At 37.6% G+C, this 27,119-nt stretch overlaps 1 protein-coding gene across 1 annotated transcript in view; it reads left to right on the top strand.

Annotated features, from left to right (window-relative positions):
* The window catches only part of SPINK5 (serine peptidase inhibitor Kazal type 5), a 271,657-nt gene that overhangs the window by 151,450 nt on the left and 93,088 nt on the right, over positions 1-27,119 (top strand). The window contains exon 3 of the mRNA XM_039244507.1: positions 24,049-24,158. The gene's annotated coding sequence lies outside the window, so the exon portion shown is untranslated. The remainder of the gene's footprint in view (positions 1-24,048; positions 24,159-27,119) is intronic.

Raw genomic sequence — 27,119 nt, 5'->3', positions numbered from 1 at the left:
CTGCAAGCATAGGCTGGTTAACTTCAGTGGGATTTAATAACTAGGGTAGTCTGGAACTTGGAACTTCATCCACCCACTTAAATGGGACCATAGCAGGCAGGGACTCAGCTGCAGATGGTGCATTTAGGAATTTCATCCAGCCAACACAGTTCAATATTTCTAAGAAGGGTATGGTGAGAGGCAGGTAGTGGTTAAGGTAGAATGTCTAGCTATCTGGTTAAGACCATACCTCTTAAAGTTTCACAGACCTGATTTCAAAGTTTTCACTTACTAGCTCTGTAACTTGAGTGAGTATTTAGTCTTTGTGGCCCCAGTTTACATATCTATAAAATGAAAGTAATAAAATTGTTCCTACAGTACTTTTATGAGATACACATATAAGGCACTTAGCAATCTCCTAGACACAGTAATTATGTTGCTGTTAGCATTAAGATAGTTTAATATTAAATTTAGGGGGAGTGGTTTCTTATGGAGAAAGCTAAGCATTATGGTGGGAAGTGGAGAGGACATTACTTGGGCATCCAGTCAAGTGAAAGCATCAGAGAACCCTGTCTCTGTGTTCCAGAGCAAATGTGTTCTACCTAATGTTCTACCTAATGTTCTGGGCTGCGAGGGGGTGGGGAGAAAACAATGCAAATCCCCACACTTACAGGGGCTGACAGTGAGACCAAGTAGAAGCAAAGTTAGCTGCCTAGGCCCCTAAGGGTGAAGGAGAATATGAAGAGTGCCTCAGGCAGAGCCCTGAGAGTAGTGGGCTAGGGTGGATCTGAATCTGGAGCCTCGAAGCCTCAAGCGAAGAACATAGTAACCAAGAACTAGCTGGGGTCTGATAAAAATCTTCTGAAGACCTTTTAAAAACTACAAAGTGCTAAACTTATGTAAGATGGTATTAGTATCAACAGAAGGAATGTGGACTTGGTTTCTTTCCAGGAGAAAGAGCATAGCAGGCAATGTTTGCAGTAGGCCTATGATGTCATACTGACACCTGTAAGGAAGCATCTGCAGGGTAAAGGGTATACACAGGCAGAGGGCAGGCTTGCTAGTAAGTTCCTGAAGCCCCAGAGATTGGATGATCATATGATACTCTTCCCTACGATAGTTTCAGGGTCTCAGTCTGGTGACAGATGTTTGGCTTTCATTTATCCTCTCCTTTTTTATTTTTTTATTTTTTTTTTTAATAGTTTATTTATTTCTAGGAGAGAGAGACAGCGTGAGCAGGGGAGGGTCAGAGAGAGAGGGAGTCACAGACTGAAACAGGCTCCAGGATCCGAGCCGGCAGTCAGCACAGAGCCCGACGCGGGGCTCGAACCCACAAACCGCGAGATCATGACCTAAGCGAAAGCCGGAAAGTCGGACGCTTAACCGACTAAGCCACCCAGGCGCCCCTATCCTCTCCTTTTTTAAAGGAAACATGGACTTTGGCTATACAGTGAATGAAACCACATAGATATGCACTGGCAAACACATGTCCTAGTTTTCATACATCACAGAGAATTTTAAGTTTCATTAAGTACAATTCCTTTATTCGACAGATGAGGACATAGTGGTACAGTGAGAGGAATTTTGGACTCTTAGCTACGTGACCTCCTAAAAGCCACTTAACCGTCCTGAGCTATTGTCTCCTGATAGGAAAGAGAAGACAATTGTGCCAGTATATGTTAGTATTTTTGTTTGAGATGATTTATGTGAAAGCGCTTATAAACTATTAAGTATACTTTGTAGATAAATGGTTAACCAGCAGGTGAGATTCTGAGATACCATAAACCTGGACTAGAGGGTCAGTTTCCTTCCTGTTTCTGGGGTATGCTGATTGGTATTAGTTGTTTGCTTCCTAAATTAAATGAAAGGTCTAAATCTTGGCTTTTTCCTGTCCACTCTCTTATAGCTGTGTTTCTCAAATATCATATTAATGAGAATTACTTGGGGAAATTGTTAAAATGCAGTTTTAATAATCCTTTCCAGAGAGATTATCAGTTAGTAAATCTAGGTTAGGGCCCAGGACTCCAAGTGATGGTGGACCATGGGCCTCAGTTACAGAAATTCAGAAATATAGAAATTTTAATTTATATATTGAAATTTGTCACTGGTGAATCAATTTGTTATTAAATGCTTGGCCATACATGTTCTGGCACAAGAGCCTGAAGCTGAGAATCTGGAGACCTGGAATTTATTTCTGGTTGGGATACCAACCCAGTACTTAGTACAAGGTAGGAGTTCAATAAATATTTACCTTAATGAATGGGTGAAATAACTTGTCCTGTTACCTTAACTAAGTACTACTTCCCCTCTCCAGGCATCTGTCTCCTGGTTAGTAAAATGAAGGGGTTGAACTAGATAATCTCTAGTACCATGTCCAGCATTGCATGTCTTTGACCCTTCCAACTTGAGACCTGATATGAACCTAAGTAATAGCTTATAGAAAGTTGTGTAAGCATCTTGGAAAGTGGTACGTATTGTTTCCAGAAAATAAAAGTTTTCAGTAATATAATTTAATTGTGAAGTTGGCATCCTGTTGAGTTAATGCAATTCATTCATGTAACTGATTTCATTCCATAGAATATCTTTAGCAAAAGGGAGATGATTTTGTTTAATTTCTTAGGATATGATACTTAAGTTTTGGAGATAACTCCTTTAAAAACTCCCATACTTTTCTCATGCTGTTAGTAAATGAGTATGTTCTTTTTCCAACCAGTTCGTGTTATCCCAGATCCTTCTATATTTTACAACAGCCTCCAGATGGTTACCCCTGCTCTCCTCTCCATTCTATCCTTTTGTTTGACTTTGATGATTCTTTTTTTAAATATAATTTATTGTCAAGTTGGCTAACAAACTTATATCAGACAAACTAAATTGTAAACTAAAGACTGCAACAAGAGATGAAGAAGAGCATTGTATTATAATTAAGGGGTCTATCCATCAAGAAGAGCTAACAATTATAAATATTTATGCCCCAAACCTGAAACACCCAAATATATAAATCAATTAATCACAAACATAAGCAATCTTAGTGATAATAATACCATAATTGTAGGTGACTTTAATACTCCACTTACAGCAATGGACATCATCTAGGCAGAAAATCAATAAAGAAACAATGGCCTTAAGTGATACCTTGGACCAGATGGACTTGACAAATATATTCAGAACTTTACATGCAAAAGCAGCAGAATGAACATTCTTCTCAAGTGCACGTGAGACATTCTCCAAAATAGATAATATACTGGGTCACAAAACAGCCCTCAATAAATATAAAAGGATTGAGATCATACTAGGCATATTTTCAGATGACAATGCTATGAAACTTTAAGTCACCCACAAGAAAAAATTTGGAAAGCCTCCAAATGCATGGAGGTTAAAGAACATCCTACTAAAGAATGAAGAGGTCAACTAGAGAATTAAAGAAGAAATTTAAAAATATATGGAAGTAAATGAAAATGAAAACATGATATCCAAACCCTCTGGGAAACAGCAAAGGCAGTTAAGAGGAAAATACTTTGCAATCCAGGCCTATATCAAGAAACAAGAAAAATTCCAAATAGAAAACTTAACCTCACACCTAAAGGAGCTAGAAGCAAAGCAGCAAAGAAACCCCAAAGCCAGCAGAAGAAGAGAAATAATAAAGATTAGAACAGAAATAATATAGAATTAAAAAAAAAACACAGTAGAATAGATCAATGAATCTAAGAGATAGTTTTTTGAAAGAATAAAGTTGATAAACCCCTAGCCAGACTTCTCAAAAAGAAAAGAGAACCAAATAGATAAAATCATGAATGAAAGAGGGGAGATTACAACCAACACCACAGAAATACAAGCAGTTATTAGAGAATCTATGAGAAATTATGGGCCAACAAACTGGACAACCTAGAAGAAATGGACAAATTCATAGATACTACCAAAACTCAAATGGGTAAGAAACAGAAAATGTGAACATACCCATAACCAGCAAAAAAATTGAGTCTGTTATCAAAAATCTCCCAACAAGTAACAGTCCTGGGCCAGATGGCTTTCCAGGGGAATTTTACCAGACATTTAAAGCCAAGTTAATACTTACTCTTCTCAAGCTGTTCCAAAAATTAGAAATGGAAGGAAAGCTTCTGCACTCATTCTATGAAGCCAGCATCACCTTGATTCCCAAACCAGACAGAGACACCACTAAAAAGGAGAATTATAGGCCAATATCCCTGATGAACATGGATGCAAAATTCTCAACAAGATACTAGGAAATCAAATTCAACAATATGTTAAAAGAATTATTCACCATGATCAAGTGGGATTCATTCCTGGGCTGCAGGTCTGGTTCAATACCCACAAAACAATCAATGCGATTCATCACATCAATACAAGAAAGGATAAAAACCATATGATCCTGTCAATAGATGCAGGAAAAGCATTTGACAAAATACAGCATGCTTTCTTTTTTTAAAAAAATTTTTAAATGTTTTTATTTATTTCTGAGACAGAGACAGCGTGAGCAGGGGAGGGTCAGAGAGAAGGAGACACAGAATCCCAAACCAGCTCCAGGCTCTGAGCTAGCTGTCAGCACAGAGCCCTCCGCAGGGTTCAACCCAGGAGCCATGAGATCATGACCTGAGCCGAAGTTGGACGCTTAACTGACTTAGCCACCCAGGCGTACCTCTTGAGGGTTTTTATTAAGAAAGCATGCCCAGGCGCCCCTCTTGTGGGTTTTTATTAAGAAAGCATGCCCAAGCGCCCCCTCTTGAGGGTTTTCATTAAGAAAGAATGCTGTAGGGGCACCCGGGTGAGTCAGTCAGTTAAGCGTCCGACTTCGGCTCAGGTCATGATCTCACGGTTCGTGGGTTCGAGACCCGTGTCGGACTCTGTGCTGACGCTAGCTCAGAGCCTGGAGCCAGTTTTGGATTCTGTGTCTCCCTCTCTCTGACCCTCCCCTGCTCACGCTGTCTCTGTCTCTCTCTCTCTCAGAAAAAAATAAAAAACATTAAAATAAATAAATAAATAAATAAAAACCCTCAAGAAAGTCAGGATAGAAGGAACATACCTTAACATCATTAAAGCCTTATTTGAAAGGTCCACAGCTAATATCCTCAATGAAGAAAAAATGAGAGGTTTCCCCTTAAGATCAGGAACATGACAGGGATGTCCACTCTCACCACTATTGCTTAACATAGTGTTGGAAGTCCTAGCCTCAGCAATCAGACAACAAAAGGAAATAAAAAGCATCCAAATTGGCAAAGAAGTCAAGCTTTCACTTTTTGCAAAGGACATGATACTCTATATGGAAAACCTAAAAGACTCCACCAAAAAACTGCTAGAACTAATACATAAATTCAGCAAAGTCACAGGATATAAAATCAATGTACAGAAATTGGTTGCATTTCTATATACCAATAATGAAGCAACAGAGAAATCAAGGAATCAATCCCATTTACAGTTGTACCAAGAACCATAAAATACCTAGGAAGAAACCTAACCAAAGAGGTAAAAGATCTGTGTGCTGAAACTGTGAAAGCTTATGAAAGAAATGAAGAAGACACAAAGAAATGGAAAAATATTCCATGCTCATGGATTGAAAGAAGAAATATGGTTAAAATGTCCATGCTACCAAAAACAATCTACACATTCAATGCAGTCCCAATCAAAATTGCACCAGCATTCTTCTCAGAGCTAGAACAAACAATCCTAAAATTTGTATGGAACCACAAAAGACCTCAATCCCCAAAGTAATACCGAAAAAGAAGACCAAAGCAGGAGGCTTCACCATCCCAGATTTTAGCCTGTATTACAAAGCTGTCATCATCAAGACAGTATGGTATTGGCACAAAAACAGACACATAGACCAATGGAATAGAATAGAGAACCCAGGGGGCGCCTGGGTGGCTTAGTCGGTTAAGCGTCCGACTTTCGCTTAGGTCATGATCTCGCGGTTCGTGGGTTCGAGCCCCGCGTCGGGCTCTGTGCTGACTGTCAGCTCAGAGCCTGGAGCCTGTTTCAGAGTCTGTATCTCCCTCTCTCTCTGACCCTCCCCTGCTCATGCTGTCTCTCTCTCTCCTAGAAATAAATAAAAATACAAAAAAAAAAAAAAAAAAAAAAAAAAAAAAAAAAAAAAAAAAAAAAAAAAAAAAAAAAAAAAAAAAAAAAGAATAGAGAACCCAGAATTGAACCCACAAATGGCCAACTAATCTTTGACAAAGCAGGAAAGAGTATCCAATGGAAAAAAAAAAGCAAAAAACCATTTGCTCCTTAGCAAATGCTTCTGGGAGAACTGGATAGCAACATGTGGAAGAATGAACCTGGACCACTTTGTTACATCATACACAAAAATAAACTCAAAATGGACGAAAGACCAAAATGTGAGACAGGAAACCATCAAAACCCTAGAGGATAAAACAAGCAACAACCTCTCTGACTTCAGCCACAGCAACTTCTTACTCAACATATCTCTGAAGGCAAGGGAAATAAAAGCAAAAATGAACAAGATACAAAGTTTCTACACTGCAAAAGAAACAATAAACAAAACTAAAAGGCAATCGACAGAATGGGAGAAGATTTTTGCAAATGATATATGGAATAAAGGGTTAGTATTCAAAATATATAAAAAAAACTTACCAAACTCAACACCTGAAAAACAAATAATCCAATGATCATTGAGCAGAAGACAGGAATAGATCCTTTCATGGTTCTTTTCCTAAAATCTCTCCCTCTCTCTCTCTTTTTAATGTTTATTTATTTTTGAGACAGAGAGAGACAGAATTCAAGCAAGGGAGGGGCAGAGACAGGGAGACAGAATCTGAAACGCACTCCAGGCTCTGAGCTGTTAGCACAGAACCTGATGAGGGGCTCAAACCCAGGAACTGTGAGATCATGACCTGAGCTGAAGTCAGATGCTTAACCAACTGAGCCACCCAGGCGCCCCTCTCTCTTTTTAATGGTAAAAATCTTCAGTGGCTCTCTTGTTAGGATATTGGAATGACATTTGAAATGTCTTGTTATCTCTCTAAATTTCCATTCCATCCTCTTCTGCCATTACTCCTCTCTGCAGCAATCCTGGAATCTTGAACCTCTGGCTGTCTATCATGATTTAGTTCAAGCTCTTTTCTCTGCTCTGAATGGCCTTTTGACTGTGTTTATTCTTCTCAAAATTTAAAACCTAGTTCAAATGTCACTTTGACTTTATGGCCTTCCTTGGCTACCCATCTTGAATTAAGCTTCTCCCTCTGAACTTCCAAAGCACTTTTAAGAGTATGATTCCACCAGATAGAAAAAGAGAGGGGTCATTTCAGGCAAAAGAAATAGCAAGAACTAAAATATAAATGAAAAAATAGTTACATGTTATAAATTTAGACGTTACTACATATAAATAATAGTAATAGCAATGCCAATAGCATATGCATAGACGAAGCTTATATAGAATAAAAAGAATAATATAGTGAATATCCATTTAGCCTTTGTTCATTTTAAGGAGTAACATATTGCCAAATATATTGGTAGATCTCATGGCCTTCTCTTCCCTCCAAAGAGAACCACTGTTCTGAATATAATGTTTGTCATTCCTTTTCTTTTTTATATATGCATCTATAAATAACTTTGTTCCTTAAAGGACATCCAAGTAATTTGTTTAGATTTTTGTATGTTTTGAGTTGCATATAAATATTATTATACAGTTTATATTCTTGCCACTTGCATTTTTTCTAAATGTTTTATTTGTGAGGTTTCATCTATTTTGATATGTATAGTTCTACATAGATCACGTTAATTATTCAGTACTATTTTACTGTATGAATAAACCACTGTCTCTTATTGACGGATATTCACATTGATTTCTTTTTTCTTTTTGTTCTTTTTTTGTTGGAAAAACTAATATTTGTACATGTCTCCTAGTGTGCAGGTACAAGAGTATCTCTAACATGTTCATCTAGGATTTCCATTGCTTGCTCATATGGTGCCTATATCTTCAACTTTTCTGGATAGTAATTTTTTCCAAAGTGTTTTTGGAAACTTGTGATTTCTAATTAGTAATTGGTAATTAGTTGTGATTAAACTTTTGTGTTTAGGAAGACTGTTGGGAAATAAAACTTATGGGGGTGGCTGGGTGGCTGTCAGTTAAGTGACTGAATGATTTTGGCTCAGGTCATGATCTCATGGTTCATGAGTTTGAGCCCTGCATCAGTTCTGTTTCTGGTCCCTGTGTTGATAGCCTACTTGGGGTTCTTTTTTTTTTTTTTTTTTACAAATAGTTTATTGTCAAATTGGTTTCCATATGACCCCCAGTGTTCATCCCCACAAGTGCTCCCCTCCGTGCCCATCCACCCTCCCCCCCCACATCCATCAGTCCTCAGTTTTTGCCAGCATTCAAGAGTCTCTCATGGTTTGCCTCTCTCCCTTTCCCCCACCATTTTCCCCCTTCTTCTCCCCCATGGTCCTCCATTAAGTTCCTCCTAATCCTCCTATACGTGCACACATATGATATTTGTCCTTCTCTGCCTGACTTATTTTGCTCAGGATAACACCCTCAAGGTCCATCCATGTTGCTACACAAGGCCAGATTTCATTGTTTTTCATTGCCATGGAGTATTCCATTGTATAGACAAACCACATCTTCTTGGTCCATTCGTCCGTTGATGGACACTTAGGCTCTTTCCATGTTTTGGCTATTGTTCAGAGTGCTGCTATGAACATTGGGGTACATGTGTTCCTATGCCTCAGCATTTCTATATCCCTTGGGTAAATTCCTAGCAGTGCTATTGCTGGGTCCTAGGGGAGTTCTAGTGTTAATTTTTTGAGGAACCTCCACACTGTTTTCCAGAGGGGCTGTACCAGTTTACATTTCCACCAACAGTGGAGGAGGGTGCCCATTTCTCCACATCCTCCCCAGCATCTCGCATTCTCTGATTTCCTCATTTTAGCCACTCTGACTGGCGTGAGGTGGTATCTCAGTGTGGTTTTGATTTGTATTTCCCTGCTGAGCATCGTTTCATGTGTCGGTTGGCCATCTGGATGTCCTCTTTGGAGAAGTGTCTGTTCATATCTTCTTCCCATTTCTTTACTGGGTTGTTTGTTTTTCGGGTGTGGAGTTTGGTGAGTTCCTTATAGATTTTGGATATTAACCCTTTATCTGATATGTCATTTGCAACTATCTTTTCCCATTCCGTTGGTTGCCTATTAGTTATGTGGGTTGTTTCCTTTGCCGTGCAGAAGCTTTTAATCTTGATGAGGTCCCAGTCATTTATTTTTGCTCTTGATTCCCTTGCTTTGGGGGAATGTGTCAAGTAAGAGGTTGCTGCGGTGGAGGTCAAGGAGGTTGTTTCCTGCATTCTCCTCTAGGGTGTTGATAGGACCTGTCTCACATTCAGGTCCTTTATGCATTTTGAGTTTATTTTTGTGCATGGTGTGAGAAATTGATCTAGTTTCATTCTTCTGCATGTTGCTGTCCAGTTCTCCCAACACCATCTGTTAAAGAGGCTGTCTTTTTTCCATTGGATACTCTTTCCTTCTTTGTCAAAGATTAGTTGGCTGTATACCTTTGGGTCCAGCTGAGTTCTCAATTCTGTTCCATTAGTCTATGTGCCTGGAACTACTTGGGGTTCTTGTTCCCTCTCTCTCTCCTGCTTGTGCTCCCCAGTTCACGCCTCTCAAAATAAATAAATAAACTTAAAAAAACAAAGCTGGAAAAGAAGGTTGGAATCAGATCGTGCAGTAAGTGAGGGGTCAAGATGTTTTTCTAGAGGTAAAAGAAAGCCATCAGTTGGAGACCCTGTAGTTTACTTACCTTATCTGAATCTTAGTTACCTTCTCAGTAAATGGGAGCCTACCTCATGAGATTGTTGCGAAGACCCTAGCACATGCTAATGGATCAATAAATTTTTAAATATTAGTACCAGAAAACATTATGAACCAGGCATGATATAAATAGATTTGTATATAGAAAGCTAATGGCACCTGGGTATAGAATGAGTGTTTTGGGGAAGACAGAAAGCTATGATGGTTATCTAGCTGGTAGAAAATCCTCATTAATCTTTTAAGATCTAATTCAGGGTTTCTCAACTTTGACACAATTAAAATTTTGAGCTGGATAATCCTTTGTTTTGGGAGTGCTGTCCTGTGCATTGCCGGATGTCCCTGGTGTTTACCTACTTTATGCCACTAGCAACCCCTCTCTTCCCCCGTGTGACAATCAAAAATGTCTCTAGATATAGCCAAATGCCCCCTGGGGGACAAAATTGCAACTGTATGAGAACCTTTGGTCTAATTCCAATATCATAAAGTTTTCCTTGTCTTCCTTAGAAAGACAGAGTTTTTCTCTTCATACAAATGCCCTTCTATGGCATCTTTCAGATAGTTTTGCATTATTTGTCCATTTCTATATAAATCCAAGGTCTTGTAAACCACGTTGATCATATTTGTATCCCAGGCACTTAGAACGTAGTAGAAACTAATGTAGATTTTTAAAATGTGAATTATCAAGACAACTGGGTGGCTCAATCAGTTAAGGGTCCAATTTTTTCTTCTTTTTTTTTAATGTTTATTTTTATTTTTGAGAGACAGAGAGCATGAGCAGGGGAGGAGCAGAAAGACAGGGGGACTGACTGAGGATCCGAAGTGGACTCTGAGCTGACAGGGGTGAGTTCCATGCAGGGCTTGAACTCATGAACTGTGAGATCATGACCTGAGCTGAAGTCCAGTGCTCAACCAACTGAGCCACCCAGGTGCCCCAAGGCTCTGATTCTCTTTTTTTAATGTTTATTTATTTTTCTTTAAAAATTTTTTTTAATGTTTTATTTATTTCTGAGAGAGACAGAGAGACAGCATGAGCAGGGGAGGGTCAGAGAAAGAGGGAAACACAGAATCCAAAGCAGACTCCATGCGCTGAGCTAGCTGTCAGCACAGAGCCCGATGCGGGGCTCAAAACCGTGAACCACACACGTGAGATCACGACCTGAGCAGAAGTCAGATGCTTAACCGACTGAGCCACCCAGGCGCACCAATGTTTATTTATTTTTGAGAGACGGAGAGACAAAGCACAAAGTGGGGAGGAACAGAGAGAGAGGAGACACAGAATCTGAAGCAGGCTCCAGACTCTGAGCAGTCAGCACAGAGTCCGACATGGGGTTGGAACTCACTGACTGCAAGATCATGACCTGAGCTGAAGTTGGACACCCAACCGACTGAACCACCCAGGTGCCCCCCAAGGCTCTGATTCTTGATTTCAGCTTAGCATAGAGCCTGCTTGGGATTCTCTCTCTCTTTCTCTCTCTCCCCATCTTCTGCTTGTGCTTTTTTTCTCTCTCTCTCAAAATAAATAAATAAACATTTTAAAAAATAAAATAAAATGTGAATTATCAAATGAGTAATTCAACAGTTATTACTGTGACTAACCCTTGTCCTAGGGACTATATCAAGTGTTTTGTTGAAGTTAAAGCATTAAACAAAAAGACATGGTTCCTGACCTTGTAGAATTTATAACGTAATGGAAGAGAAAGAAAAGGCAAGTAATAAATTAACAAAATAGTTACATATATGATAAGTGCCATGAAAAAAATCCAAATTGTGTTTTCACCAAAAAATAAAAAATAAAATAAAGGGCTTTATTTGTTTTAAGGCTTTTAAGTTTTTCAGGGAAAACAGTGTCATTTACTTTGAAACTTGAAAGTTGAGATAAGTAAGTTATGGAAAGAATTAGGTAGAGGAGCTTTCCAGGTAAAAGAGCTACAGGCATAGATTGGAGATGAAGAGCTGGCAAGAATGAGATCATCGGTGGCCACCGTGAACAATTTGTGCTTAATTATAAATGTAACAGGGGCATCTGGTTGGCTCAGTTGGTTAAGCATCCAACTTCAGCTCAGGTCATAATCTCTCAGTTAGTGGGTGTGAACCCCGCATCTGGGCTCTATGATGACAGCTCAGAGCCTAGAGTCTGCTTCGGACTTTTTGTCTCCCTTTCTCTCTGCCCTTCCTCTACTAGCACTCTGTCTGTCTCTCAAAAAAATATATTAAAAAAATTATAAATGTAATGGAAATCTGTTGGATGGCTGCTTATGAAAGGAGACACATGATCTGATTTCATTTAAGTCCTTAGCCTTAAGTGACTTATTTTACTTCTCTGAGCCTTAGACCACATAGGGGTGTCCTGAAGATGAAGTTAATTAACATGTGTAAAGCACTTCAGCAGTGCCTGGCATGTATTCAATGTGTCTATATTATGATTATGATTATGATTAATTTTTTAAAATTCAGTCTGACTTTCAACACTTCAAAAATTTGTGTATACATGGTAAGTTGAAAGGGGGCTACAGTTAAGAGTGAAGTAGGACAGCTATTTAATATTTCAAAAGTTAGGTGAGAAACCTTGGTTTCTCCTTCTTCTCCTTCATTCATGATCGTTAGAAGGTAGATCTTCAGGAATAGATGATGTGTGACCATTGAGAGAACTAGGAAATGAAAGACAAATGCTAGGTTTGGGGTATCATTGATTGGAGAATGGTGGTGTCATTGACTGTAAAAGGACAGACTGCAGGTGAAGGTAAGGTAGGCAAAGTCAGGAGTTCTATCTTTTTTAAAAAAAAGGTTTATTTGTTTATTTTGAGAGACAGAGAGAGAGAATGAGAGAGAGGCAGAGAGTAGGGGGATGAGGAAGAGAATCCGAATCAGGCTCCATGCTATCAGTGCAAGCCTGACACAGGGCTGGATCCCATGAACAGTGACGTCGTGACCCGAGCCAAACCAAGAGTCAGATGTTTAACTGACTGAACCACCCAGGAGCCCCTATCTTGAATGAATAAAAAGCAAGTGAGCCAGCATGCAAGCATTAGTAATGAAGTTAAAAATGCAGGCATAGATTGGGGATTTTATGAATACAATCAATAGATGTTGTGACCAGTTAGATGTACCTGGATAAAAAGATGTTAAAATGACTTCTGCATTTTTATCTGGGGCTGAGGAAACTCTAAATATAGGGAACAAAAGAGGAAGAGACTTGAGTGTGAGGAAGAAATAGTGAGTTCAGTAATGACTGATGGAGAATTAGAAGTTTGGTTGAAGGGAGAAATGGAGATAATGATTTGGAGTTAATGTCATGTAGCTGAAACTTAATGGGTCAGGAATTAAATTTTGAGACATACCAGATTTGAGAGCTAGGCAGTGAAGGAAAGGAAAATAAGGAAATGAGACTGAGAAAAAATGTTCTGCATGGTAGAAGTATAGTTGAAGAGAGTAGTGGCACTGGAATGAAAGGCAGAGAGTTCAGAGGGAGGTGCAACTATATGTCAAGTTTTGATGAGATTAAATAAAAAGAATTTATCTTTAAATAGCTAATGCTAGTGATTTTCAGTACAATTGTAGGAGGTAAGCTAAATTAGATTTGGTGAATGTTGAACGAATGAATGAGAGGCAAGGTAGTAGAAGCCGTAAGTAGACACTGCCCTTTCGAGGACCTTGGGAAGACAAGAGGCCAGGAAGAACTGAGGGAGTAACTCATAGAACAATAAAGCATGTTTGTGGGTTAAAGGAAAACATCCTGTTGTAATGAGGATATTATAAGGAAATTTGATAAGGCAACGTGTTGTAGATGTGGGAGTCCTTGGAATACAGAAGAGAGGTGACGATTAGCCTTGGAGAATTGTAGTCATCCTTCTCCTGAGACAAAAATGGAAAAAGGAAAGGATGACTGAAACTGTAGATGTATTTTGAAGTGAAAAGAAGGATCAAGAGTTGAAATTAATGGCCATTTCCATGACATTAAGGAGGGGAATGTTCATCGTCATTCAACAAATGCTCACCTTGCATCTCATTTTTGTCAGGCACCATGGACATACCAGGGAGACATATGGAGAGAATTGAGGCAGAGAGAAGTTAAATAAAAGGCCTTGGTTTGAAGAAATAGTAAATGGAAGAATTGATATTCAAAATTAAATGTGCCTGAATTTAGACCTTAGTTTCTTAAATATAAGCTATACCTCCACATGAAAATAGCTGTCCTTTTTAATTAGTTTGGAGTTTTGCAAAGAGAAGTGGTAGAAACTCAAGATATGAGTTACTGAAGGTGAGGTAGTACCTGATATGTTCAGCATTGAATTTAGGTTGGAATTGAGAAGGAAGAAAACTAAGACAAGATACTCAGTTAGCAATAATAGGAAGAGGAGAAGAAACTTTGGGTATGAGTAATGGTGAAGAGCAAGATGAGTGAGAGAGAGTGGAAAAGATGGAAAGAGGGCATCTGATCAGAAATGGCACTTTAAGTTTTGCATCTTGCAGGTGGAGAATACACTGTGATGATGAGGGCCAGAGTGTGGCTCTGTGGAAAACTCTACAAGGAAAGCTTATAGGAGAATCAAAGAACACATAACATTGGGTGATAAAAACAGTGCAGGGCAGACAACCCTATGAACCTTAATAAAATCCACAAGTTGTAACTGAATTTTATACAGTTGTCGAGGATAGTTAAATTTTGTGCATTATTTTTTATTCAAGGAGGCAAAATGTGTGTGTATAGATTTTTAGAATATTGTCCCCTTCTGAGACATGGGTAAACCAAATGGCATGTAAAGGGTAAATTCTGAATTATTCAGAATCTTGATCACATTGAATAACTCATTCTCTAAGATATTGGCCTATATCATGTTCTTTAAAATGATTTCCATTACCTGTATACTCACAAAATGTTCTGGTCCAATTGTTTAACTGATTCTTCTGTCACATATGGCCAAATTGGCTATGTGTCTGTTAAGTATAATGCCAGTGGGTGCAGGAGTCCTCAGAATCCCAAACAACTTCTCTATTCTTTGGTGGTGTTTCAGTTGAGCTATCCTTTCACCATGTTGGATAAACTCTTCCCTCCTACAGATAATTACTCAGGGAATTCCCACTCGCATTCCACCTGGTAGTCTCAGCTGCTTCCTTCCCACTCATATATTTTTAATAGCTCCCAAAATAGCCTCTGTCATCTAGTTTTTCTGTCTTCTTCCTGATACAAGTAAAATTCCCCAAGTAATAAAAGCAATAATATATACAATAATATATATATAATAATATATACAATAATATATATATGTACTATATATATATATAGTACAGTTTTCAAAATGCTTCCATATGCACATTTTTGTCCTCACCCCAATAATGTGAGAAAGCTGGAATTATTTTCACTTTACTGACTGAAGAGAGAAGTCAAACGATGCATCCAAAGTTGTTTCTCATAGTAAATAAAGATGGCCAAGGTGAAAACCTGGGTCTTTTTTTTTTTTTTTTAACATTTATTCATTTCATTTGAGAGAGAGAGAGAGAGAGAAAGCGTGAGTAAGCAGGGGAGGGGCAGAGAGAGAGGGAGATACAGAATCCGAAGCAGGCTCCAGGCTCTGAGCTGTCAGCACAGAGCCTGACACGGAGCTCAAGCTCAGGAGCCGTGAGATCATGACCTGAGTCGAAGTTGGATGCTTAACCAACTGAGCCACCTAGGTGCCCCAAAACCTGGGTCTTCTGAAGTCAACTCTCATCCCCAAGAGCTTCATTCTTTTATAGAAATAGGAAGTTTAGAGCTTGAAGGAAAAGATTTTAGGCATCATTAATTGCAACTTTCCGTTTATTGCAAATATCCCGTCCTCAGTATCCTTGCAGAGGACCCGGCTCTTCTTGGTCCTTTGCACTTTCATATGTACTATAAACTCAGCCACTCATTCTTTATGAAGAGTCTTGCTAGAATTTGGAATGCTACTGAGTTGAATTTGTACATTAAATTTGGGTACATTTGAAATTTTTATAATTTTGATCCCTTGTATCCACGAACATATTGTAGTTTCCTTCATTTCTTTCAAGTATTGATGCTAGTTTTAATGTAGAGGATTTGTACATCTTTCTTTCTATTTAGTCCTAAAATTTTTCTGTTTCTGATGCTATTGTAAATGGCATTATATATTTTTATTTAAAAAAATTCTAGTGGAACCTGGGTGGCTCAGTCGGTTAGGTGTATGACTCCTGGTTTTGGCCCAGGTCATGATCTCACAGTTCTATGAATTCAAGCCCTGTGTCAGGCTCTGTGCTGGCAGCATGGAGCCTGCTTGGGATTCTCTCCCTCTCCCTTTCTCTCTGTCCCTCCCCAAATTCATACTGTGTCTCTCTCAAAATAAAGAAATAAACTTAAAATTCTTTCTAAACACTTTTAAAATTTATTTCTTAGAGTATAGCTGACATTTATTATATTAGTTTCAGGTGTACAAAATAGAGATGCAACAGTTCCATGAATTACACAGTGCTCACCAAGTATAGTCACCATCTGCCACTATTCAAAATTAGTACTGTATTACATTTTTTAACATTTATTTATTTTTGAGAGACATAGCATGAACAGGGGAGTGATAGAGAGAGAGGGAGACACAGAATCAGAAGCAGGCTCCAGGCTCTGAGCTGTCAACACCAAGCCTGACATGGGGCTCGAGCTCACGAATAGTGAGATCATGACATAGGTCAAAGTCAGATGCTTGAGCCACCCAGGTACAAAATTATTACAATATTATTATTGTATATATATTATATATATTATATTATATTAATATTACACAGTATTATTACCTATATTCCCTATGCTATTCTCTTTTCATCCTGGTGACTTATTTATTTTGTACCTGGAAGTTGGTACCTCTTAATCCCCTCCACTTATTGTACCTATCCTTGCACCCTCTCTCCCCTGGCAACCACTGGCTTATTCTATATGTTTATGAGTATGTTTCTCTTTTGTTGTTTGTTTGTACATTTGTTTTGTTTTTTAGATTCCACATATAAATCAAATCATATGGTATTTGTCTTTCTTTGACTTAATTCACATAGCATAGTATCTTCTAGGTCCATCTATGTTGTGGTGAATGACAATATTTCATTTTTTATGGCTGAGCAATATTCCTCTGTGTGTGTGTGTGTGTGTGTGTGTGTATGTGTGTGTGTGTGTCTTTTTTATCCATTCATCCATCAGTAGTCACTTAGCTTGCTTCGATATTTTGGCTATTGTGAATAATGCTGCTATGAACATAACATGTAAGTAAGTATGTCTTCTCAGATTCGTATTTTCATTTTATTGATAATTGATATTGACAATAATTGGATTTGGATCTACATCCTTCCTATATGTTTTATGTGAGTTTTTTCCTCCTGTTTTTGGTTCCCTTTTCTCACTTGCTTGCTGCTTTTGCATTGAGTATTTTTCTATGATTCCATTTTTGCTGTATCATTGTTTATTAGTTACGTCTTTTTAAAAAATTTTAGTTTTACTCTAGTGTTTCCAATATACATTTTAAGCTTTTACAGTCTATGATTAAATATTATGCCAACCACTGAGCATGTAATAACCTTACAATAGGATATTTTTGTTTCCTCTCTCCAAGTTAATCATACCATTGTGGTAATGTTTAATTTCTTTCTATGTAATAAACCCACAAATATATTTAATGTTAGGGCATCATATCTTTTAAATTTGTTAATTTAAAAAATGTTTAAATTATGGTTTGGAAGTTAGTAGAAGTGAAATCTCTCCTTCCATTCATTTTTGTTCCAGGTACCATGGACTAAGTTTGACATTTTTCCTCATCCTTTAAAAAGATAGGATGTTTTCCTTCTATGATCCATTTTTGTTTTTTGAGATTTTAATAATATTTCAATCTAATGATAATTTAGTGGTTAAATGATTTTAGAATATGCTGTATATATTTTTTCTCTAGATTTCACATATCTATTAGTACTTGAAAGAAGTCCTTCAACTAGGTAAAGTTACTTAATTTGTTTAAACCAAGATTGACAAACCAAGTGCCTGTGTGGCTCAGTCAGTTAACCTTCCAACTCTTGATCCTTGCTCAGGTCATGATCTCTGGATTTGTGAGTTCAAGCCCCCATGGGGCTCTGCACTGGCAGCCCAGAGCCTGCTTGGGATTTTCTCTCCCTTTCTCTCTGCTCTTCCCTTGCTGTCTCTCTCTCTCTTTCAAAAAATTAAAATAAATAAACATTAAAAAAAAAGATTGAGAAATGACATTTGACCCTAAAAGGCTTTTCTCTAAAGCTACAATTGTAAATATTTAGTCTTGTATGGAACATACTTTGAAGGTTACTGTTTTAGAATACATTAAAATTTTTTGTTTTTATTGTTCCCAAATTCAGAAGTTAAATTATTGATCATATTTCTTTCAGTGATCCTTTCACAACCCCCTCCTTAAAAATAAGTTGAATGCTTACCATGTGTCAGACATTGTAATTTATAGAAATAATAGTAAAGTTGACCTTTAAATACAAATTATCTGGCTTCAAATTCAATACCCTTTCTCCTATGATTTTTTCCACAGTACCGCAGGGGCATCCATCAGAACTTCTTTGGACCTTCAGGTATTTCTAAGGCATTATGGCATGAAATGTAAAATCCAAACCTAGCTTTGTCATTATTTTGTGATCTTGAGTAATGTGTTGCCTGTTCTACAGAGCAACTTCCCACATTTGCAATCCTGAATATAATTTTCAACATAGCACAAAACGGTCTCTGAGTATTCAGTAAAAGATGAGATTCACATAGGCCTCTTAGTATACAAGCACCTATTTTCTTTCTCATTTTCCTTTTAGATGTAAGGTACACTTACTAAATTTTGCAAGTCATAAGTGTACAATCTGATGCATGTTTATATATGCATAGACCTATATAATCATTCTTCATATCAAAGCATAGAAATTGCCTTAAAAGTTACTTTGTGCCTCTTTATGGTTGATGCCTACCCTACCCCTGGCCACAGAAGTTACGATTGTTTGAACTTCTGTCACCACAGATTTTCTTCATTTGTCTGGAACTGTATATAAAAGGAATTTTATACCATGTAGTCTTTTTTTTTAAATAGGTAATTTACTCTATTTTTCTTGTATCAAAACATTACGTGGCGGCCGTTTGGTCTTTAGTATCTAGCTTCTTTCACTCCACAGAATGTCTTCAAGATTCATCCAAGTTGCTGTCTCATGTTTTAATGTCAGTAGACCTTCAGTCTCTTAATCTAGACAATGAACTCTAAGAGCTTCTTGAGTTCTGACAGTAAGACACTCTTTCCTTTCCACTCTTAAGCAAGAATTAAAATGCAGTAATTCTGACCTGAATCAGTTGCTATGATACAATAACAATACTGGGAAGACAGCTTTGAATATGTAATCCATTGAGAACTTTGATGTTGCATGTCTGGGCTGGGAACATTTTATGCAGTGTTATGTAAGGACAGAAACTATGTTCTATTTCAGGATGCCCTCACTGACTCCTGAGACCTCCCCTATTCAGCATTTTTCCTGTGTGACTTACTAAGTTGAATTGCCCATATTACAATTTTTTTTCCAGTTTTATAGAAAAAGCACTCAAGGGAGGAAACGAGAGAGAGACAGAGAGAGAGAGAAATAGAATCTTAAGCAGACTCCCCACACTCTGCACGGAGCCCCACACAGGGTTCCCACGACCATAGGACCATGATCTGAGTGAAATCAAGAGTCAGACACTGAAATGAAGAGTCAGATATTCAGCTGGACTAAGCCACCCTGGTACCCTGCCCATGTTACAATTATATAAGTTTTTGATAAACAGGCTTAGAATGGAACTCTAGTGAAAAGCTCCCTCCTAATTTTATTTAGAAATCTATATGTGTAGTGTTTAAGAGTTTAAGAGTAGCCCACGATGTTAGGAAAAGTCATATTCAAATCTCTGTGCTTCGCTTCTACCTGTGTGACCTTGGATGAGTCTTAAACTCTGAGTCTGTGGTTTCTCACCTGGAAATGGAGATAATGACAGCTCCCTCACAGGGTTGTTACGATGAGCCAAATGAGATAACACATGAAAAGTGTTCATAGTGCCTGGAACACGAGTAGTCCTTCATCGAGGATGGCTGTTAGCTCTGACGAACTGCAATGTCTCCTGCATCTACAATGTTTCGGTTTTTTGTGTCAGAAAACTATCTGTTCACATTTGCTGGGACAAGGGTGGGTGTAAGCAGTGGACAGTGAACAGCCACGAATTTCTTGTCAATCCTATGAAGAGGAAAACTGTCAATAAAGAATGGAGTAGGACAGCTGAACAAGAATAAGCAATAGTCTAGGGGATGACAAAGGGTTCTAACAACTTGTCTAGTCATAAACCATTTCTACTCTTGACTGAGGCATGAAACACCTTTAGGATAGCAAAATAGTTCCATGGTTTAGAGTATGTGATTTTCATTCAAACCCCATTCTGCCACTTAATCTCCATTTCCTCAAACTCTTCCAAAGGAGTTTTTTTTTTCATATGTGAAAGCTAGATAATATAGAAGTTGAAAAAATGAGGCCAGAGTTAAGTGAGTTGGATTTGAGTCCTGACATTGTCATTAATAATATATGTAAAATATCAGACCGTTAATTAATTTTTCTTCTCCTTGGCTTCCTGATCTGTAAAATGTTAGTTATTATGAAGATTGAAGATTGGTTCACATGAGAACACTTTCAACAGTGCCTGGTAGAGAATAATCAGTCGACAAATGTTACCTGTTAATCATGAAACATGCATGATGATACCATCTCCTCAGGTTGTCGAGGGCATTTAAATTAGATACAGTATGTTAGATGACTGACAGAGATATTGTTGATACTTCAAGTTCTATTGCTATAGAAAAATTATAGTGTATAAAGAGGCCTGGGAATGTGATAGGATGAGAAGATTTAAGGAAACATAAATATCATCAGCACCAAATTAATGGATTTACTATTTTTTAATGGGATTATAAGAAAAAATTAGTGGAAGAAGTTATATTTGTGGTATATGAGATTTATATGAAGGAATGCTCTTATTTTTGCTCTGAAGTAGGGGAAACCAAGTGGAAATTGTCAACTCACACAATAAATAATAATAATAATAATAATGATAATGTGATAATGATGGGTTTTGGGAATGATGGTGAGGATAAGAGCTGATGTCCAAGAAAGAATTCTTGAAGACTTATTTGGTGCAAAAAAGGTGATTTTATTAAAGCACAGCGACAGGACTCATGGGCAGAAAGAGCTGCCCTGGGGTTGTGAAGAGTGGCTGATACTATGGGGCTGGGGGACATAAAATCAAGTGGAAGTTTCATAAAGGGGTTTTCCATATGCTAAAGACTCACGAGTTACTGAATGCGTAGCTATTGTCAAATGAAGTTTGTTTTTCCCTCTAGCAAAGTATTAACATTAAGACCAAAGAGTGCTCCTGGAGGAATGTTTTAGTTTTCCTGCCTCAAGTATTTGTCAATGGGCTGCAGGTTATAAGGAAATTAATTTTATCTGCCATTTCCTTCTGCCTTTCTTTCCTACATCACTATGGAGGGAGGCTGATATTGGGGCTCCAGGAAACCAAGTCTATAGGTTTCTGGAGATTAGGCTATTGATAAGATTTTTTTTCTTGTCATTTATTAAGATAGTTAAACTAATGGAGACTCTATCAGTTTAATCATTTGTTTTCTGTCCTTTCCTTTGTCCTTGGGCAGCCAGGAGTACCTGAGGAAAGTCATACATATCCCACCTAGGTAGGAGGGGAGGTAACGCTAGCTTGTGCTTGGCCCTCAGCTTGCATTATGGTCCCTCATCAATAATACCAATAACAATATTCCTGAAATACAGCTTCATGGAGTAAAATCTGAGAAAGTGTCCTTTCTTTATGGAGCTTATGTTCTAGTGGGAAAGGCAAATAGAAAAGAAGTAAACAGATTAATAACAAGAGGATACCAGAAAGTGATTATTTTACAAAGAAAATAAAATAAACAATATCATAAAAATGACCAGGATTGGAAATGTGGTAGATTGAAGGTCTGCTTTAAATTTGATTACAAAGGTCTGTATGAAAAAAATATATTTAAGTTGAGGCCTGTCTGGGAGTTAATCCCTCAAAAACTTGGGGAGGAGCTTTCCAGACAGAAGGTTAAGCTCATATGAGATTCTAATGTAGGAATGAGATTGCATTATGAAGAAACAGGAAAAGGGCTGACGGTAATAGAATATAAGTAAGAAGAAACTATAGTGCAAATTGACAGCTCTTGTAGGCCAGAGCTGAAAGTCTGGATCTAAGTCTAATGTGAGGTTTGATGGAAAACAATCAGAAGTTCTAAGTAGTTAGTTTAATTCATCTGATTTGTATTTTTAAAAGATATCTCAGACTACTGTGGAGAAAACTGATCAGCATGGGGTCAAAATGGAAGCCAGGAAGCTCATGAGGAGGCTAGAGCAGCAGTTCATATAAAAGATGGTTTGGTTCCGTTGGTAACAATGTACAGGTGGATATGTTGTAAAGAAAGAATTGACTGGACTTACTGGAAGATTAGGCAGAAAGGAGTCAGATCAGAATCATGGGTTTTTGGGGGCGCCTGGGTGGCTTAGTCGGTTAAGCGTCCGACTTCAGCTCAGGTCATGATCTCATGGTTCGTGGGTTCGAGCCCCGCATCGGGCTCTGTGCTGACTGCCAGCTCAGAGCCTGGAGCCTATTTCGGAGTCTGTATCTCCCTCTCTCTCTGACTCTCCCCTCCTCACGCTGTCTCTCTCTCTCCTAGAAATAAATAAAAATATTAAAAAAAAAAAAAAGAATCATGGGTTTTTGGCTTGAGAAATATATTTACTGAGATAGGCTCAGGATAGGTGGGACCAGTGGTAAAAGTACAGTTAGGGTGCAAGAGTTGATAGGTTCAAGGCTAAATAGCTGCACTGTGAATATTCCATGGTTTCGTTATTTACTTTTTATGTTTATTTATTTTTGAGAGGGGGAGGAGGAGAGGCAGACAAAGGGAGACACAGAATCCAAAGGAGGTTCCAGGCTCCAAGCTGTCAGCACAGAGCCCTTTGTGGGGCTCAAACTCCTGAACTTTGAGATCATGGCCTGAGCCAAAGTCAGAAGATTAATCAGCTGAGCCACCCAGGTGCCCCACTATGGTTTATTTTACCATTTTCCTTTTGGTGTACATTTAAGTTATTATTTTGTTTTATATAGAGCTATACAATTATCAAACTTCTATGTTTAGATTAGTGCATTTGATCTGTTATTTTATTGGCATAAAGAAGTTAAATTACGGTCTAAGATATGCATGTAAAATAGTTATGAACTCTGTTGCTCTTCAGAAAGGCTGTACCAGTGTTCATACTCTTCCAGTATTGTCAGTATCTTTCTTTTTAAGCCTTGTAAATCCAAACTGCATCCTATCTCAAGTCGTTAAATACACAGGACTCTCTCTGTCACCAGCTAATGCTAAATATTTGGGGAAGGAGCTGGGAAGAGGGTTATCAGAAAGAACAAAGAATCAAATAATAATAATAATAATAATAATAATAATAATAGCTAATCCTTATTGAGAGCTTATGATTGCTAGGAACCATTCTAAGCACTTTCTACATTTGTTAACTTACTTAACTTTAATTATTTAATTACGAGATAGCTACTACTATTATCCAGAATTTACATATGAATAAACAGAGGCAAGGAGAGATCAAGAAGCTTGTCCAACCTTCCACAATTAGTGGCAGGTGCAAATCCAGGCAATTTACTTCCAAAATCCATACATTAATCATTAAATTCCTTTGACAACCTATAAGACAGCGGATTGGTGAACATTTTGTTTATATAAAGACAACAACATGAGATAGAATATGGGGTTCAGATGTCACTCGGTAGTCAAGAAGAAACACCTGTGGCCTGAATAAATCACTACTGATTTAGTTAAAAGTTGGTTAAAGTATTCAAAGAAAATTTTTTCTACTTTCTGCATCTCTTCTCAGTGGCCAGAAAATTGTCATCCTCATCCCCATCACTGCCAACTACTGAGTGCCTACTATGTTGCAGGCCCTGAGTTATAAATAATATAAAAATTAGCAGCAGTCCTTATACTCCCATTGCCTTTTCACAGATGGAGCAGGTTAAGTGAAACCTGTAAGATCCCATAGGTATGAAGTTTTTCTGTCAATCTCGGTTTTTCTGTCTGGTACTAGCTTTAAAATCTTATTCTTTCTATAGTGACAAATGGAGGGACAAGAAGGGATATTGAAAAGCTAGATTGTCAAGGTCAAAGGACTCACATAGATTCCCCTCAATTCTAATAGGTAAGCCACAGACAAATTATGCGGCCTTTGAAAAGCAGAGATGAATAGGAAGATCTTGATTCTGAGGCTAAGAAGAGTCACTGGAAGATTTTTGTGAATCAAGTCACAAGGTAAGATTTAAAAATCAAGTCTATTTTTTACAGCAGTTTTAAGATCACAGCAAAATTAAGGGAAAGGTAAAGAGGTTTCCCGTGTACCTCTGCCAACTTCCACGTGCAGAGCCTACCCCACCCAGGTGGAATATTTGTTACACTTGATGAACAAAAGAAATATCATCAACTAAAGTCCACAGTTTACATTATGGTTCACTCTTTACATTGTGCATCCTATGAGTTTTTAGAAATGCATGATCATGGGGCGCCTGGGTGGCTCAGTCGGTTAGGCATCCGACTTTGGCTCAGGTCATGACCTCACGGTTCGTGGGTTCGAGCCCTGCATCGGGCTCTGTACTGACAGCTAGCTCAGAGCCTGGAGCCTGCTTCAGATTCTGTGTCTCCCTCTCTCTCTGACCCTCCCCTGCTCATGCTGTCTCTCTCTCTCTCAGAAATAAATATAAAAAAAAAAAAAGAAATGCATGATCATATGTATCCATCATTATGGTATCATACAAAGTATTTTCACTGCCATAAAAAATCTTCTGTGCTGTAATTACTCATCCCTAACACCTGGCAGCCACTGATGTTTTGACTGTACCCATATTTTTATCTTTTCCAGAATTTCATACAGTTGGAAGCTGGCAGTGCCTAGCCTTTTCAGATTGCCTACTTTCATTTAGTAATATGCATCTAAAGTTCCCCCATATCTATTCAAAGCTTAATAGCTAATTTCTTTTTAGACTGAATAATATTCCATATTCTGAATATACCACTTTATTTATCCATTCACCTACTTGATAGGGACATCTTGATAGCTTACAGATTTTGGTAATTAGGAGTAAAGCTGCTACAAATATCTATGTACATGTACATGTTTTCGTGTGGACGTAAGTTTTCAATTCTTTTAGGTAAATACAAAGGAGCTATATCACTGCATTGTATGGTAAAAGTTTAGTTTTGTAAGAAACTGCTAACCTGTCTTCCAAAGCAGCTGTAACATTCACACTCCCACCAGCAATGAATGACAGGTTTCATTGCTTATATCCTCACCAGCATTTGGTGTTGTCAGCCTGGATTCTGGCCCTTCTAATAGTTATGTTGTGGTATCTTTGTGTTTTAATTTACATTTTCCCGATAAAATATATGGAGCATCTTTTCATACGCTTATTTGTTATCTATTTATATTTTTTGGTGAGGTGTTTGTTAAGGTCTTGGGCCCACTTAAAAATAAAATCATTTCTTATTGTTGAATTTCAAGAGTTCTTTGTATATTTTGGATAACAGTTCTTTATCAGACATCTTTTGCAAATATCTCTCCTAGTCTGTGGCTTGTCTTCTCCTCTGTTGTCTTTTGCAGAACAGATGTTTTTAATTTAATGAACTCCAGCTTATCAATTCTTTCTTTCATGGATTATGCCATTGGTGCTCTATCTAAAGAGTAATCTCCATACCCAAAGTCATCTAGGTTTTCTCCTGTGTTATCTTCTAGGAGTTTTATATAAAGTTTTACATCATTTTACGTGTAGATCTGTGATCCACTGTGAGTTAATCTTTGTGAAGGGTGTAAAAGCTATGTTAAGATTTTTTTGCTTGTATATGTTCAGTTGTTTCAGCATCATTTATTTAAAAGATTATCTTTGCTTTATTGTATTCCAACTGCTCCTTTGTCAAAGATCCATTGCCTATATTTATGTCTTTATGTGGGTCTATTTCTGGGCTCCCTGTTCTGTTTCATTGATCTGTTTGTCCATTCTTTCACCAATACCACCTAGTCTTGATTACTGTAGCTTTGCAGTAAACTTAAGTCAGGTAGTATCACTCCTCCAGCTTGGTGTTTTGTTTTTGTCTTGTTTATTGTTTGCTTGTTTGTTTACTTTTACTCTTTCAACATTGTATTGGCTATTCTGGATCTTCTGCCTCTTCTTATATACTTTTGAATTAGCTTGTTAATACCCACAAATAACTTACTAGGATTTTGATTGGGATTGCATTGAATCTATAGATCAGGTTGGAAAAAGCTGACATCTTGATAATATTGAGTCTTCCTATTCATGAACATCAAATATCTCCTAATTTATTTAGTTTTTGGTTTTCATTCACCATAGTTTTGTAGCCTTTCTCATATAGGTCTTATACATATTTTGTTCTATTTAGAACCCTGTATTTCATTTCTCTGGGTGCTAATGTAAATGATGTTGTGTTTTAAATTTTAAATTCTACTTGTTTGTTGCTGGAATATAGAAAAGTGATTGACTTTTGCATACTAACCTTGTATCCTGCAACCCTGCCATAATCATTTATTGGTTCCAGGAATTTTTTTTGTCTATTTGCTTGTATTTTCTAGAGAAACAATCATATCATCTGTGAACAAAGACAATTTTGTTTTTCTTTTTAATCTATATGCCTTAACGTTTTGTGGAATGAATAATAGTTACCATTTATTGAGTACCTGCTAAAGCCTAGAAAATTTTAAACATTAGTTAATTAATCCTCTGGATAACTATAGAATAGTGTAATCTTAGCCAAGACTCAGAAATTTCAGTAATTTGGTGATAATAATGGATTCATAACCGAATAACCTGATCTAATTTTAAAGCCCATGTTCTTCACTTGCCTTGCTTCCCTGCTTGTCAAATGTTATACGAATGTAGATCAATAGTAGAATGCAGATCACTGTGCAAGATTTTAGGCTGTTGGAGGCATCAAACGTAATAATTAAGGTGAAAAGGCTTTACAATGTCTGGGACCAATATTAATGACAGAAGCTGTTTTGTGAAAACCAGAGAACGCATCATTGTAAATGTATTTAAAGTATTTAAAATTTTAAACCCTAGAGAACAACAACAAAAGTTTTCCTTATCAGCAAGTATTCACTATGTGTAGATACTCTATCAGGTGTTGTACTTATGAACATGGATAAGACTCTGTTAATTATGTGTCTTCTCTGTTAACTACCCACCTATGAAAACAAAGAGC

The sequence above is a fragment of the Hyaena hyaena genome, unplaced genomic scaffold, assembly GCF_003009895.1.
Source record: "Hyaena hyaena isolate Hyena2069 unplaced genomic scaffold, ASM300989v1 scaffold_241, whole genome shotgun sequence".
In the NCBI taxonomy this organism is placed as follows: domain Eukaryota; kingdom Metazoa; phylum Chordata; class Mammalia; order Carnivora; family Hyaenidae; genus Hyaena; species Hyaena hyaena.
This window is presented reverse-complemented; position numbering and strand designations above follow the sequence as displayed.